Consider the following 14,464-nt stretch of genomic DNA (forward strand, 5'->3'; position numbering starts at 1 on the left):
GAGGATCTCCCTTAAGCACCTGGAGCCCAGAGTGATTCCTGAACTCCCAATGGTACCAGGATTAAATAGCAATTCAAGAAAATACCTTGAGTGGAGAAATGGAGCAGCTCAAAATTCCACCAGAGCTGAAGCTGGCTGGAAATGCGGAAGGCAAGTGGAAGAGATTTAAACAGGGCCTTCCATTGTATCTGCAAGCAATGGGTGCCAGTGAAAAGGGAGGCAATCAGATGTAGCCTTATTTCTGACCAGAGCAGGTTCTGGTGCACATGTCTTTAAAATTTCAGTTAAGTCAGACTAACTATGAAACTGTTTTACAAAGATGTAAGGAGTACTGCACTCTGCATAAAACTGAAACTTATGAGACTTTAACCTGAGGTTCCAAAAGGAAAGTGAAACTAGAGTAGAATTTGTTCCTGATCCAGGGCTGGTGAACCAATTTTGCAGGTTTTTATAGGGGGCAGAGCGGGGACTAACCAAGTCCCTGAGAAGAGACCACACTGTGACTGGAATGCAGAACAAAGCAAGGAGACCCAGAATCAACCCTTCACAAAGCGCTCCAAGTCCAAGCACTCATGGAGAATGGACAGCTCTGACGCTGCAGGCATGATTGAGAATCCAAAATGTTGTAGGAAACCCGAAGAAGAGCTCTGTGTAGCTCGAAAGTGTCTCTCTTTCCCCAGCAGAAGCTGGTCCAATAAAAGATATTACCTCCCCCACCCTGTCTCTCTAATAGGAAACCTAAGGCAGAAACAACAAGGAGTCCGGTGGCACCTTAAAGACTAACAGATTTATTTGGGCATAAGCTTTCATGGGTAAAAAACCACTTCTTCAATTTTTGTGGATGCAGACTAACATGGCTACTCCCAGATACTAAAGCAGAAAGGCACACGAGCTCAGGCAGAATTAGGGAAGAACAGCACCAGCAGAAGTTCAGGCAATGCCTGGCATATCAGAAGAGACACAAGAACCGCCATTGATTCCATTGCTTTGCAAGAGTTTTCCAGCACCGGCAGAGTGCGCGCAGCCTGGACAAAGAGGACGACGACAGTACCACGAGCTCAGCTGTATGTTTCATAGGAGCAATGGCTACCAGTGCAGCAAAAGATGACCTGGCTGTCACAGATGGAAAGCAAATGGGAGGTTTATTAATGTTACGTTGGACACTGGTGCACAAGCCGATGAGTTGCCACAAATAGTGTTATCGACACTAAAAGAAAAGCCACAGGTAAACTCAGGGCTTATAGCCGTGAGCTTATCCCCAACAAGGAGTATGTGAACGAGACATATGGGTAAACTGGGAAAGCTACAATGTGGAATCGTACCAGGGAAAAGCACACCCATTACTGGGTTAAGTGTGTCAAGCCCCTGGTCTCATCAAGAGGGTGCAAAGGGTTTGAGGACATCTTCCAGGGGATGGAGAAGCTTTCAGCAGAGTACAGAATAGAGCTGAAAGAGCCCAACCACCCCACAATTCACACCCCGAGGAAAGCTCCCCTCACACTAAGGCAGAGGCTGAGAGAGGAGCTGGACAGACTCATTGATCTGGGAATCACAGAGCAGGGAGAGGAACTAACAGAGTGGGTATAATCATTGGTCGTTGTAGAAAACACAGACAGAACCCTTCGCTTATGCATAACCTCAAAAGAATTAAATCTATTTAAAAAGTGGACGTTTTTCACTACTACAGGGAAAGATATTTTGGGGGAGATGGCGGGTGCCAAGTGTTTCTCTACACGGGGTGCGTCACAGCAGGATTCTGGCTGGTGCCCTGAGAAGGACAGAGTACATGTTTGTTCTCCTTCAGCATCCCCTATGGGAGACACCATTTCCACAGAGGGACACCTGGCTACCAGTGGTAGCAGATGACTGAACAAGGAGCAATGGTCTCAAGTTGCAGTGTGGGAGATTTAGGTTGGATATTAGGAAAAAACTTTTTCACTAGGAGGGTGGTGAAACACTGGAATGCATTACCTAGGGAGGTGGTAGAATCTCCTTCCTTAGAGGTTTTTAAGGCCAGGCTTGACAAAGCCCTGGCTGGGATGATTTAATTGGGGATCGGTCCTGCTTTGAGCAGGGGGTTGGACTAGATGACCTCCAGAGGTCCCTTCCAACCCTGATATTCTATGATTCTATGATTCAGCACCCGCCGTGCTTCACTGGAAAATACAGCACGCTGTTGATGGTACAGAGGGTGCCATGGTTTACGCAGGCGATGTTCTGATCTGGAGAAAACCAGCAGAACATCATGACCAGAGGCTCCAAGCAGCTGGGAAAGAGCCAGAGCTGCTGAGCTAAAGCTAAAATAAACAAGCATCTAAATTCTGTGTAATGGAAACAATGTCACTGGGCGAGAAGTTAGTCTAGCAAGGGACACAGGTGGATCACGGTGAGGGTGAGATCATCACCAACATGCCTGCCCCAACATACAAGGAAGGGTACAATGATTCCTTGGAACAGTGAACTGTCTACGGAAATTTGTGCCCAAGCTAACAGCTCAAACAAGCCAGCTGAGAGCATTACTGTGCAAAGACATGCAATGCACCTGGGGTGCAAATCTTCATAGAGAGTTTGAGACAATGAAGGGGTTAAAAAGGCCCCCGTCCTGTGAAACTCTGACAGTAAGCTCAAAACTCAGTTGTCCATGGACATCTCTGAAAAAGATATTGGCACAGTCCTCCTACAGCAGGATGGTCAGAACGGGAGATCAGTGGCTTACACATCACGGGCACAAACAAAACCGGAGTGTCCATACTCTCAAAGAGAGGAGGAGACTTTGGATTTTTGTCCACTGGTGTAAAGAGTTTCATGTCTTTGTTTATGGAGGCCAGTGTTCGCTGAAACTGACCAGAAACCACTTATTGCCATTGCCAAAAGGGGCCTGGGAACCATCCCACCACCCCCAGGAATACAAAGATTACTTTTTCAGCTGCAAAGACAGGATTTGCAAATCGAATATGAACCTGGGGGAGATTTGGCGGTCTCAAACATGCTCCCTAGAGCATTTGACAAGACAGCCGTGGAGCAAAGTCCAGAGCTGTTCTACATGTCAGTTTGAGCATAGCACAGGAGAAAGCAGGAAGAAGATGCTTGTTTGAAATTTTAATATATGGATAATGAAAGCTGACATCATGGGCCAACTGGGCCAGAAGGCAACGTGTTCATACTGAATGAGAGATAATAAGTAGGGGATAAGCTGTGAAGGGGCTTGAAAGTGAAGACAAGTAGTTTGCTGTGATAGAAAAGGGGGAGCTAGCGGTGGGATTCGAAAAGAGGGGTTACATGGTCAAATCAACGGGCTAGGAAGTGATCTATGCAGCAGCATTCTGAATGGAGATGTGCAGGGCAAGACTGCGTTTGTCAAGGCTACAGAGAGGGATATTGTAGTAATCAAGATGTGACATCCATCCAAAGAGGATGGATCTAGACTGTTCTCAGTGGTAGCGGATGACAGAACAAGGAGTAATGGTCTCAAGTTGCAGTGGGGGAGGTTTAGGTTGGATATTAGGAAAAACTTTTTTCTCTAGGAGGGTGGTGAAACACTGGAATGCGTTACCTAGGGAGGTGGTGGAATTGCCTTCCTTAGAAGTTTTTAAGGTCAGGCTTGACAAAGCCCTGGCTGGGATGATTTAATTGGGGATTGGTCCTGCTTTGAGCAGGGGGTTGGACTAGATGACCTCCTGAGGTCCCTTCCAACGCTGATATTCTATGATTCTATGGTTAAAAAGCCAGTCCAGCCTCAGACAAAAGGTGCATTGCGATTGCCAGAGTTACTGCTTAGGACGAGATGCTGCAGAAAGTGGTTAAGGCTATTAGCACCAAGTGACCGTGACCATGCGTTCCCAGCCCCTCTCACCAGTTCAGGGGGAAGCTCTCAGTCCTAGATGGGATTTTGTTTAAAGGCACCAGGACGGTGATCTCTGAGCTACTGCAGAAACACATGTAAAAAAGGAGACATGAAGGTCATTTCATGATTGAAAAATCTAAGCGAAGGGTCAGAGACATTTTACACTGGCCTCAAACGAACAGCAACATTGAGGAACTGTCAAGGCTTGTCGTACATGCCAAAAATACAGGCGTAGTCAAGCAAAATCCTGTGTTAGTGGCAGAGGAAAAATTTTCCCCCTGGAGTAGAAATTTGTCCACATTGGCTGGAAAAAAAAGACTATGTATTTGTCCTAAACTACTAGTCTCACTTCCCTCAGGCAGCCACATTAAAAGGTACTACAGCTAAACAGTTGATTGCGCATCTCTATTTTCACGAGTCATAACTCTGAGCCACACCTGCCATTGTGATGTCTGACAACGGGCTTCAGTTGAGCAGGCATGAGTTTCAGCAGTTTGCGGTGAAGCTTGGGTTTAGACGTGTGGAGAATATGGAAATGTCTGTAATATTTATAGGAAAAATATGCATGACTCAGTTTCCCCTACTTACTTTGTATTGCTAGGCACTGGGCCTGGAGGAGTTAATTTCTTCTTGGAAACAGGGGGAATAAGAGATGGCTGCTGGTCACAGAAGCCTGCCCAGGTTGGCATGAATGAACTCTCAGGAACTGACCGCATAGCAATGGAGTGCCCTGCGGAGATCACGGAAGACCAACAACTGGGCACTGACTGGCAGCCAAGAGAAGCGGACCACAGTGGAACTGCAACTGGAGGCGGGGGCAGACTGCTAAGCAGGCTGCTCCGAGTTCGCAGAGATTACATCCACGAGGCTATGGAATAGGGGGCAGGTGATTCCACCAACACAGATTTAGAGTTAAATTGTGCTGTCCTAGGCTAATCTACGGCCTCCTCAGCCCTGGATTCCAGGTGACTAATGAATGCTGGATTGTTTTGAAAAGGCAGCACAGCAAATCTCTAATGGTCACATTGCTCCCAAAGGGGTAAAATCTCACTCATTTGGACTCACCGGAGAACCCTGCTGAGAATCACAGGGTCTGAATCCAGAGGGCCTGGTCTTGGAGTATTGGAACCATGGGGGTTGCCCTTGAAAAATTGGGGACCTAGGGCCTAGTACTTTAAGGGGCACTCCCAGAGAGTCAGTATAAGGTTTGGAGGCATGGCACACCCTTTGAAAACCACACTAGTCCCCATTATCCCACATCCAATAGGATGGTGAGGTGAAAAATAGTGTTAAAATAACAAAGGGCTGAGAAGTCAGACTTTGAGCCATGCTTAGCACAGTTCAGTTACAGGAAGGTACCAATGAACATGGGTTGCTACCTGCAGACATGTGGTTTAACAGAATGCTGACAAGTAGAACGCCTGCAACGACAGAATCTGCTGTCCCAGGAACTGGGGATCTGCAGAAGAATAAAGAGAGACAGAGACAACTAAAAAGAAGCCAGATGATTTGGGATCCCAGGAGCTTCCACCAAATCGTGGACATGATGCAGCACGCATCTGTAATAGAAATCAATGGCCACCAACGGCGGTGAGGTCACGTGGGGCTGCCCTGAGGTTGTATGAGGCGGTCACCCAAGACGGACACATACTGAGGAGGAAGAACAGAGGAGGAACATCCAGAAGGGAGGGAGGAGGGGCGCTGGGTTGGCCGCTTGGCCTGAGACAGTCTCAGTTAGGCAACAAATACAGCAAGTGGAGACAAGCGAGCCCCAGGACGTACCACCATGGAGGAAAATGGACTGACTGCCTCCTGACAGCAGTAGCACTGATGCATCCAGGGAGATCGGGAGGTCCTAGCTAGAAAGAAGGGCACCTCGGAAATCAGTGGAGCGTTACTAGTGGTTGGTTATAAGTATATGGAATGGAGAATCCCGTGGGTGCTGTTTAAGTGGTGTTGTGATTGAGTACTGGCTGGGAAAGGAGGAGGTTAGCATCCCGGACAGGAAGTCTAGGGGAGGGGCTGCAGAGGTCCATGTGCTGTTCTGCAGAAGCAGTTAGAACTGAGCACCGGGCAATTCCTTCAAGCACCTCGGGCCCAGAGTGATCACTGTATATCCCATCTGAAGGGCAGCTACCCCTAGCAGCTGGCTGAGGCATTGGGTCGGTACTGACACCTTAACTCGACTCACTGCCTGTCTCCGATCCATGCCTGCCCCAGCCTCATGCAGCTTAGTTTGGGAGCTCCGAGATTCCAGCCCAACATACAGGGAGTCAGTGGAGTTCCAGCCCAACAACCCCTGTCCCATTTTTCCTGGTGCAGAACTCAGGCTCTTGCTCTCCCGGCTTTGAAGGCATTGACGTCCCCACCTCCTCCGGAGAGCTCTGGATCCTCGGAGACGTCTTCATCCACCAGTACTACGTTGTCTTTGACAGGGCCTATAAATCATTGTTGCAAGCAGGGTCCTATGGTTGCACCACGTCTTGTACAGAAGAGGTCAAGTGGGGTATCTATGGAAAGGTTGTAGTTTGCTGCTCATGATTATGCTGTCTGTATGTGTGGATCATTTGAAGTTATGAATATTGGCTATGTACCTGTATCTCAATGACAGGTTTCAGAGTAGCAGCCATGTTAGTCTGTATCCGCAAAAAGAAAAGGACGACTTGTGGCACCTTAGAGACTAACAAATTTATTTGAGCATGAGCATCCAATGAAGTGAGCTGTAGCTCACAAAAGCTTATGCTCAAAATAAATTTGTTAGTCTCTAAGGTGCCACAAGTCCTCCTTTTCTTTTTGTATCTCCATGTGTTTGATTCTAAGTAGCCTCAGTGAAGCATTTTGTCAGCTTCTTGAGAAAGGACTATTCTCAGTAAGTGCCCAATGAAGAAACACTTAACTGACAATGGACTTTAGGAGATGCCAATCCACATCTGAGCTTTCCTGGGAATGTTCAAACTAACAGTAAACAATGGCGTCGGCCTGCAAAAAGCTGAATCATTCATAGACATGGGACTTGCCCAGGTGGCTACAAACTCCATTTTGTTGCTGTGACTTTGCACAGAAGGACAAAGGGGTTTCCACTCACAAGAGAGAGAGAATATAAAAGGCCCTGGAAGCCTCTCCATTTTCTCTTCAACTGGCTTAAGAGATGGTCTCTCCACCCCCAAGAGATGCCTGAAAGAAATTGGAAAAAAGGACAGTAACTCCAGGGGTGGGAGTGATTCCTAGACCCAGACTAGGAAGGAGTCCAGTCTGTGAAAGAAGCATATTGCATCTCTGAGAGTGAGATTTTATCTGTAATCAGGGGATGAAAGAACAAGATAAAGGAGGAGAAGGACAATTTAAGAAAACAAGCACTGGTCGAACAATAATTGAATACAGCATGATGGTGCAAACCTCATTGGTCCCAATGAAGAAAAATCGCTATATGAACAAGGTGCCTTCCCATGAAACATTGGGTTCGTCCTGCCAAGATTTCCCCAGATGCTTCCGCAGAGCATCGTGTCGTGACCGACAGAACCCGGCTCCTCCCTACCTGTGATCAACCTAGCTGGCCTCTAGATTGATCTGGACTCTGGACTGGTAACTATAACATCGATTGGCAGGACAGTGTGTGTGTGGTGTGATTGAATGCATATGCTAATTATTGTATTTCCAATAAATGCAGCATATTGCCTTTTCCACTGAAAAAGGTCCCGTGTGCTTCTTATAAGCAGAACACTTGGGACACAATGTGACCCTCGTAATTCACTGGTGTTCTGCAGAACTGGCACTTATCAATGGAAAGCTTCAGTCCATAGGCCTCCAACCTGTGAATTACTTTAAGAAGTCTTTCTTCGTGCTCCTCTAAGGTTCTTCCAGATACAATCAGATCATCCAAATAAAGCAAGACTTGCAGTAAGTTCATGTCTCCCACAGTTTTCTCCGTAAGATGTTGAAATGTGGCAGGTGCCCCAGAAATCCCTTGAGGCATGCGTTCAAACTGATAAAACCCTAAAGGCTGTCTTCTCCTTATCTTTTGCTCCCAGAGGAATCTGCTAGTGTTCACTTCGAAGATCCAGTACTGAGAACCACTGACTTCCCAGCAAACAGTCTAAGGCATCTTGTACTCGAGACATGGTGTACTGGTCAACCACAGTACGGCTGTTTAGGGTGCAGTAGTCGATACACATCCAGCTTTTCCCATTCTTTTTATGAACCATCACAATGGGTGAGGCGGTATGGGCCGTGGGACTCTGTAATGACGCCATTTGCAATCAACTCCTGATGCAACCTCCACGCACGTCTTCCTTCTCGGAAAGAGCAACCTCCTAGAGCTCTCCCTGAAGGGTCAGGAGTCATGTGGTCTGATGTTGTGCTCTACTCCTTTTGCACATCCCACGTCCCACTCATGCAGTGAGAACACCTTGGATCTTTCACAAAGCTTCTTCCTCAGGCGATCCTTCCACTCCTCAGACCGTGGGGAATCTCCAGAGTCAAACTTTGCAGGATCTGTCACTGAAACTTCAGTTTCACACTGGGGTCTTACAATGGATTCAGGGTCAAAGAGATCTGCTATTTTCTGCCCTTGTGTCACAACAACATCATGACTTGTTTCATTAGCAATCAGCATAATCCCCTTTTCCTGGGCTCTGGCAGGTAGGGTTATGACTCCACTGGGGACAAGCACTCCTTCCGGGAGCCCTCCCTCAGCCAGCTGCCCTACCATTGCCAATGTCCCTCTACTGCCTTTCAGCCCGGTTCTCATGACAAGCACTTCTCGCTCCTTGCAGGCACTACTAAGGGGGTCGTGCCCACGTACCTCAGTGCCCCCATTGGTAACTCAGACGTCTCCTTTTTAGTGCCCTAAATTTTTCTATAGGCTTCAGCACAAAGCGTCTGGATCATCAGAGTGTTTAGATATTGGTCCCTAGCCCATTGTCTGCAGTAATCCACAAGTACCTTGAAGAGACTGGAGTTGGTCCCTGCCAGCACAGACACATCAGAGATTCCCTTAGGGTCAGGGAGTGGAGTGGAGTCTATCTCTTGTCTTACCCCAGCAACCTCCTCTGGGAATTCCAGGTGCACGATCATGTACCCTGGGCAGGGGTATTCATCCATGCTGAGGCCACACAGACAAAGTCCTGTCAGTGGCTGTATAGGCAGGTGCCTAAGCATCTGTTGGTAGAATGAGTGAAATATAATCGTCACTTGAGATCCAATGTGGAGCACTGCTTTATACTCCAACCCTTCAGTCCTCACCATGAGCTCTGCTCGAGGCCCTATCAGTCCTGCAGGGATCCCAGCTGGACAGTCTCTTCTAGGGGAGCCTTCAAGTCCTTTGGATCTGAGCGGCCCCCTTCCCCAGACTGTTCGGCAGTTCCTTGACCCCTCCCCACTGATCCTCAGCTTTCCATACACTAAGGAGGGATTTAATTCATTACAGCACTTGGCAGCACTGTGCCCATCCTGACCACATCGGTAGCAGAAGAATTGTCCTTTCTCCCTTTGCCCAGGGGGGATGGTGGCTCTAAATGCTGACTTCTCCATCTGGCTGGCGGCTCCTTATGCCTGGAAGTCTTAATTCGCTCAGTGGTGCTTTGCAGCTCAGCTCTCTGTTCTGTCAGGACCTGCATTTGTTGGGCAAGTTCCTCTCTGGTGCTCGCCATCAGTAGAGTGGCTGTTCATAGGGGTGCTGTGCTGGCTGCCTCAGACAGTTGGGCTTCCCAAAACGCACTGGCAGCCTGCCTTTCTTCCTCCTCTCTGACCTCTTTTATCAGCTGGGAGTAACTTGGGGGAGGTTCCTGCCCTTCTATTAGCCAGAGATGAAGTAGAATCGGGTGCTGACATTGAGATCCTCTTACAGTTTGAGCCAGTCTGGTCTGATCCATCTGCTCAGCAGTTACTGCTCCCCTCTGGACAGCTCTCGGAAGCCGTCTCTCCAGCCTCTGTATACAGGCTGAAACCTTCTCACCCCTTTGCTGTTGGGAATTAAGGAACTTCCAGTAACTGTCCTCAGAGCCCTCTATGCTCCCAAAGGTGTGAGCGAGGGCCTCTAGGCAGTCCCTCACACCAACCCCAGGGTCAATGAGCTTCAGGGTGCAAATCACGTCTAATGCTGGGCCCCTGAGGCTCTCTACTGGACCTCTTCGCTTTTCTGCGTCTGGTACAGCCCACTCCTGCAGCATTTCGGTGGCAGGTTCCAACCAGGGTTCAAACGCCTCTTCCCCAGGTATTGGGACGGGACCCCCAGCAAAAAACCTTAACTTACAATAGGAGCTTGGTGTAGCATGGGACAGCACACCCTTTTCCAGTGCTTTTGCCCCGTCATCCACAGAGGCTGCAGCCTGGCCACGCAGGGTAAAGCACAAAGCATTTCCCTGATGGAGCAACAGTGAGACTGGGTGGCCAGTCGGGGGAATGCACCAGTCATTTCCCCCACAGTGCAGCAGTGACACCCCGTGGACTAACCTATCTGTTAGTCTTGAAGGTGCCACCGGACTCCTTGTTGTTCCAGTGGAACGTCAGGGGAAAGCAAAAAGCATTTCTCTCATGGAGCAATACTGACACCGTGTGGCCAGTCAGGGTAATGCACAGAGCACTTCTCCTATGGAGCAACAGTGACACCAGTTGGCCACTTGGGGTAATGCACAAAGCATTACTCTCAAAGTGCAACAGTGACACCAGGAGGCCAGTTGGGGGATTGCACAGAGCTGTTCCCCCATGGAGCAGCAGTGACACCCGGTGGCCACTTGGGGTAATGCACAAAGCATTTCCCTCATGAAGCAACAGTGACACCAGGTGGCTAGTCGGGCTAATGCACAAAACATTTCTCTGATGGAGCAACAGTGACACCAGGTGGCCAGTCGGTGTAATGCACAGAGCATTTCCCTCATGGAATAACAGTGAAACTGGGTGGACACCTGGGGGAATGCACCCCTTTTTCCTCTATCTTCCCTTGCTCCCCCCGGCTCAGCCCATCTGCCCTGTGTGCCCATGCCCACTTCCTTGGTGCTTTTGCCCCTGCCCCCTTTTCTGTTGCCCCTGTTCACTACACCCCTTCACGATACCATAGTCCTCCGCTTCCTAGTGCAGCCGGAGGAGCAGGTACCCCTGCCCTGCATCAGTACTTGCGCACCCTCTTCCTTTCCTTGATCAGCTCCCCTGTGCTCCCATCCCATTGGCACCCTCCTCCCCTGCCTGCAGCCTAGTGGGGAGGAGTGATAGGCTTTTATCTTCTGTTTCCCTTCTTCTCCTTCCACCAGTGAAGCCCCCTGCCCCTTGCTAACATGGGGGAAAACTGTGTGTGAAGCCCCTCTCATTGACTCTGTGGTCCCCCTGCCACCTCCCCCATGTCTCCCAGTGGCTAATCTCTCAACCACCAGTCCAGGATCTGCCACTGGATGGCAACTCCCCCCACCATTTGAGGGGAGCCCCCTCGGCTGGTAAGAAGGGCCAGAGGAATAAAAAGGCACAGCCCCCTATGGTTGGGGATGTCCTCCCCAGATCCAACCGACGCCGATGCTTGCAGAGTGTCCTGGAATGGACTCCTGATGGTCAGCATGGGTGACCGGGACTGGCTAGAGCTGCCTTTCACTCTGGCAGAGTTCTCGGAAGCCCATCAATGGAGTTCTACCACTCCAATCACAGTGGAGTTCTACCATGTGTTCTGGCACGTCCTTGGCTCAGACCTTGTCACCCTCTGGGCTGAGTCCTTGGAGAGCAGAGTCCTCGCTCTGTTGTGCAGGTGAACCATGGTCGCCTTGCTACCCAAGAAGGGGGACCTCCGTGACCTTTGGAACCTTGCTCCTCAGCACAGACTACAAAGTCACAGTGAAGACCATCTCGCTCCAGCTGGGGTCTGTGCTGGCAGACATGGTCCATCCCAACCAGACCATACCCTTTTTGATAATCTGTACTTGGTCTGGGACCTCTTGGAGCTGGGATGTAGGGATGTCATTCACCCTCCTGTCCCTGGACCAGGAGAAGGCGTTTGACAGAATGGACCAGGGGTATCTGCTGGGCACTGTGTGGGCATTTGGCTTCAGGCCCCAGTTTGAGGGGTTTCTCCCAGTGCTGTACGCTGACATGGAGTGTCTGATCAGGCTCAACTAGACCCTGACCAAGGTGGTCAGCTTTGGGTGGGGGGTGCATCAGAGATGCTCAAAGTCAGGCCAGCTGTACACTCTGGAGATCGAGCCCTTCCTCTGACTCCTCCACCAGAGGTTGACGGGGTTGGTGCTTCAGAAGACGGAGTTGCAGCTGGCCCTGTTGGCATATGCCGACGATGTGCTCCTCGTGGTCCAGATGTGACACTCTGTACCTCAAGGGGACACCCTACACCCCATGTCCATCTTTATAAAATGTTTGTGTGGTATCCAATGCAAAGTTTGTCATGTTGGGTGTCTTCAGAAGACTCATGATGCACTGAGCATGTTTGTTTGTTTATTCTACCTGAAGCAGTGTGTTTGGTTTGCAGTGTGTCAAAGGCTCCCCTTGGGATAACAAGCCTGACACATATCAATTTGTTTGTTAAATTGACAAACTTATATGAGCTTGCAGTGTCGAGCAGCTATAACTGGACACTGCGAGACAGAGGTTCCAAGGGTTGTGTCTGGGACTGGAGATATTGGCTAGTGTCATTCACTTGCAAGTAGCTGGGAGCAGCTGACATGCCAGAGGCTGTGCGTGAACAGCCCAGGAGTGGGGGTTCTCACAGCAGAGCTGGGTAAGGCTGGCTCCCAGAGTCAAGGATTGGAGTGGCCTAGAAGATCACTGGTCTGTTTAACATCAGAGGGGAACATCACAGTGGTGCAGCAAGCAAGGGCGTGTGTATGGCTTGTTACTCCAAGTGAAGTTCACACTTTAAGCACTGATATTTGTGATTCTAGGTGAGTCTTAAGTGCAGTGGCGAAGAACAGCCAGGAGGAGATCACAGTTTTGTCATTTTCTGTTTGCTTATTTCAGGAAAGGGAAGTAGGAACAGAAAAGCAGGAAAATGAGTGAAAGTAGTGAAGCCATTGCAAAGCTGTAGCTTTTCAGGCTTCAGTCTGCAGAAAAGGAGAGAGAGCACCAGAGATGACTGCCACTGAAAGACCTGGAGATAAAAGAAAAAGAAAAAGAGGCAGCCAGAGAAGAGGCTGCGCACACAAGGGCCACGGAGGCAGAGGCAGCCAGGGAGGAGGCTGCGCACAGAAGGGCCGTGGAGGTAGAGGCTGCCAGGGAGGAGGCTGCGCACAGAAGGGCCACGGAGGCAGAGGCAGCCAAGGAGGAGGCTGCGCACAGAAGGGCCACGGAGGCAGAGGCAGCCAGGAAGGAGGCTGCGCACAGAAGGGCCACGGAGGCAGAGGCAGCCATACGAACTATGGAAGTTGTATGGGACAAAACAACTTAAAACTGCCTCATATCACCCACAGGCCAATGGTTCAGTGGAAAGTTTCAATGGGACTCTAAAATCCATGCTAGGGATGTACACTAAGAAGAGGGCCCAAAATTGGGATGAGTTATTACCATTTCTATTGTATGCATACAAGGAGGTAACCCAGGAATCCACAGGTTTCCCCCCATTTTATCTTCTGTATGGAAGAAAAATGAGGGGGCCCCTCGATCTCCTTAAAGATTCCTGGGAGGGAAACACTGAGGTAAAAGAAGAACCAGTAACTGAATATGTTCAGAGGTTTAGAAAAGAATTAAAAGACGTGATGGAAATAGTTCAAACCAATCTACAAGAGAGTCAATCCAGCCAAAGGGCGTGGTATGATAAAAAAGATTTGTAAGTGTACTTTTGAAATAGGGGATTTGGTAATGGTATTAAGCCCTGTGAAAAAGTATAAAGTGCAAAACTCTTAGGAGGGAGCCTTCGAGGTAATAGAAGTAGCAAATGAGGACACGTATCAAGTTAAAAAGCCCCTTGATGATGCTGTCCCACAACTTGTGCATGTGAACAGGCTGAAAGTCTATCATGACAGAGAGACCATAGTAAACATGATCTGTTGTATGGAAGGGGAAACTGAGGCACATCCATTCATTGATTTTGATGGCTGAATGCCAAGAGGGTTCAACTATGGGAAGTGTTGAGATCTGCAACGACTTGACACCAGCTGAAAGGGGGGAGGTGTTGTCAGTGCTGCAAGGATACAGTGAGGTGTTTTCCAACAAGCCAGGAAAAACACACATGCTAACCCACAAAATCCTTACAGTAGGGTCACAACCACCCCCTTCCAGGCCTTAGAGGGCCACTGGCAAGGTAAAAGAACAAATTCATACAGAGATACACAATATGTTGGACCTGGGAGTGATTAAAGAGTCTGACAGCTCTTGGCATCCCCTGTAGTCTTGGTCCCGAAAAAGGACAACTCTGTAAGATTTTGTGCTGACTATAGAAAGCTTAATGCTGTTACAGTACCAGATGCATACCTTTGCCTAGGATCGATGACATGCTGGATATACTGAGCAAAGCCAAATAGCTCAGCACCTTTGATCTAATATGGGGTTACTGGCAAATCCCTCTGGATGAGGTTGCCCAGAAAAAATCTGCTTTTATCGCTGACATCGGCGTCTATGAATTCACAGTGTTACCTTTTGGTTTGGTCAATGCTGGTGCGACCTTCTAGAGGCTGGTCAACAAAGTGTTAAATGGTT

At 49.0% G+C, this 14,464-nt stretch overlaps 1 pseudogene; it reads left to right on the plus strand.

The window, feature by feature from the left end:
- Nucleotides 1–12,136, plus strand: part of LOC140913272 (pepsin A-like) — a 69,260-nt pseudogene extending 57,124 nt beyond the window's left edge.
- The last annotated feature ends 2,328 nt before the right edge of the window (nucleotides 12,137–14,464 follow it).

Source organism: Lepidochelys kempii, chromosome 6 (genome assembly GCF_965140265.1).
Source record: "Lepidochelys kempii isolate rLepKem1 chromosome 6, rLepKem1.hap2, whole genome shotgun sequence".
Classification (NCBI taxonomy): Eukaryota; Metazoa; Chordata; order Testudines; family Cheloniidae; genus Lepidochelys; species Lepidochelys kempii.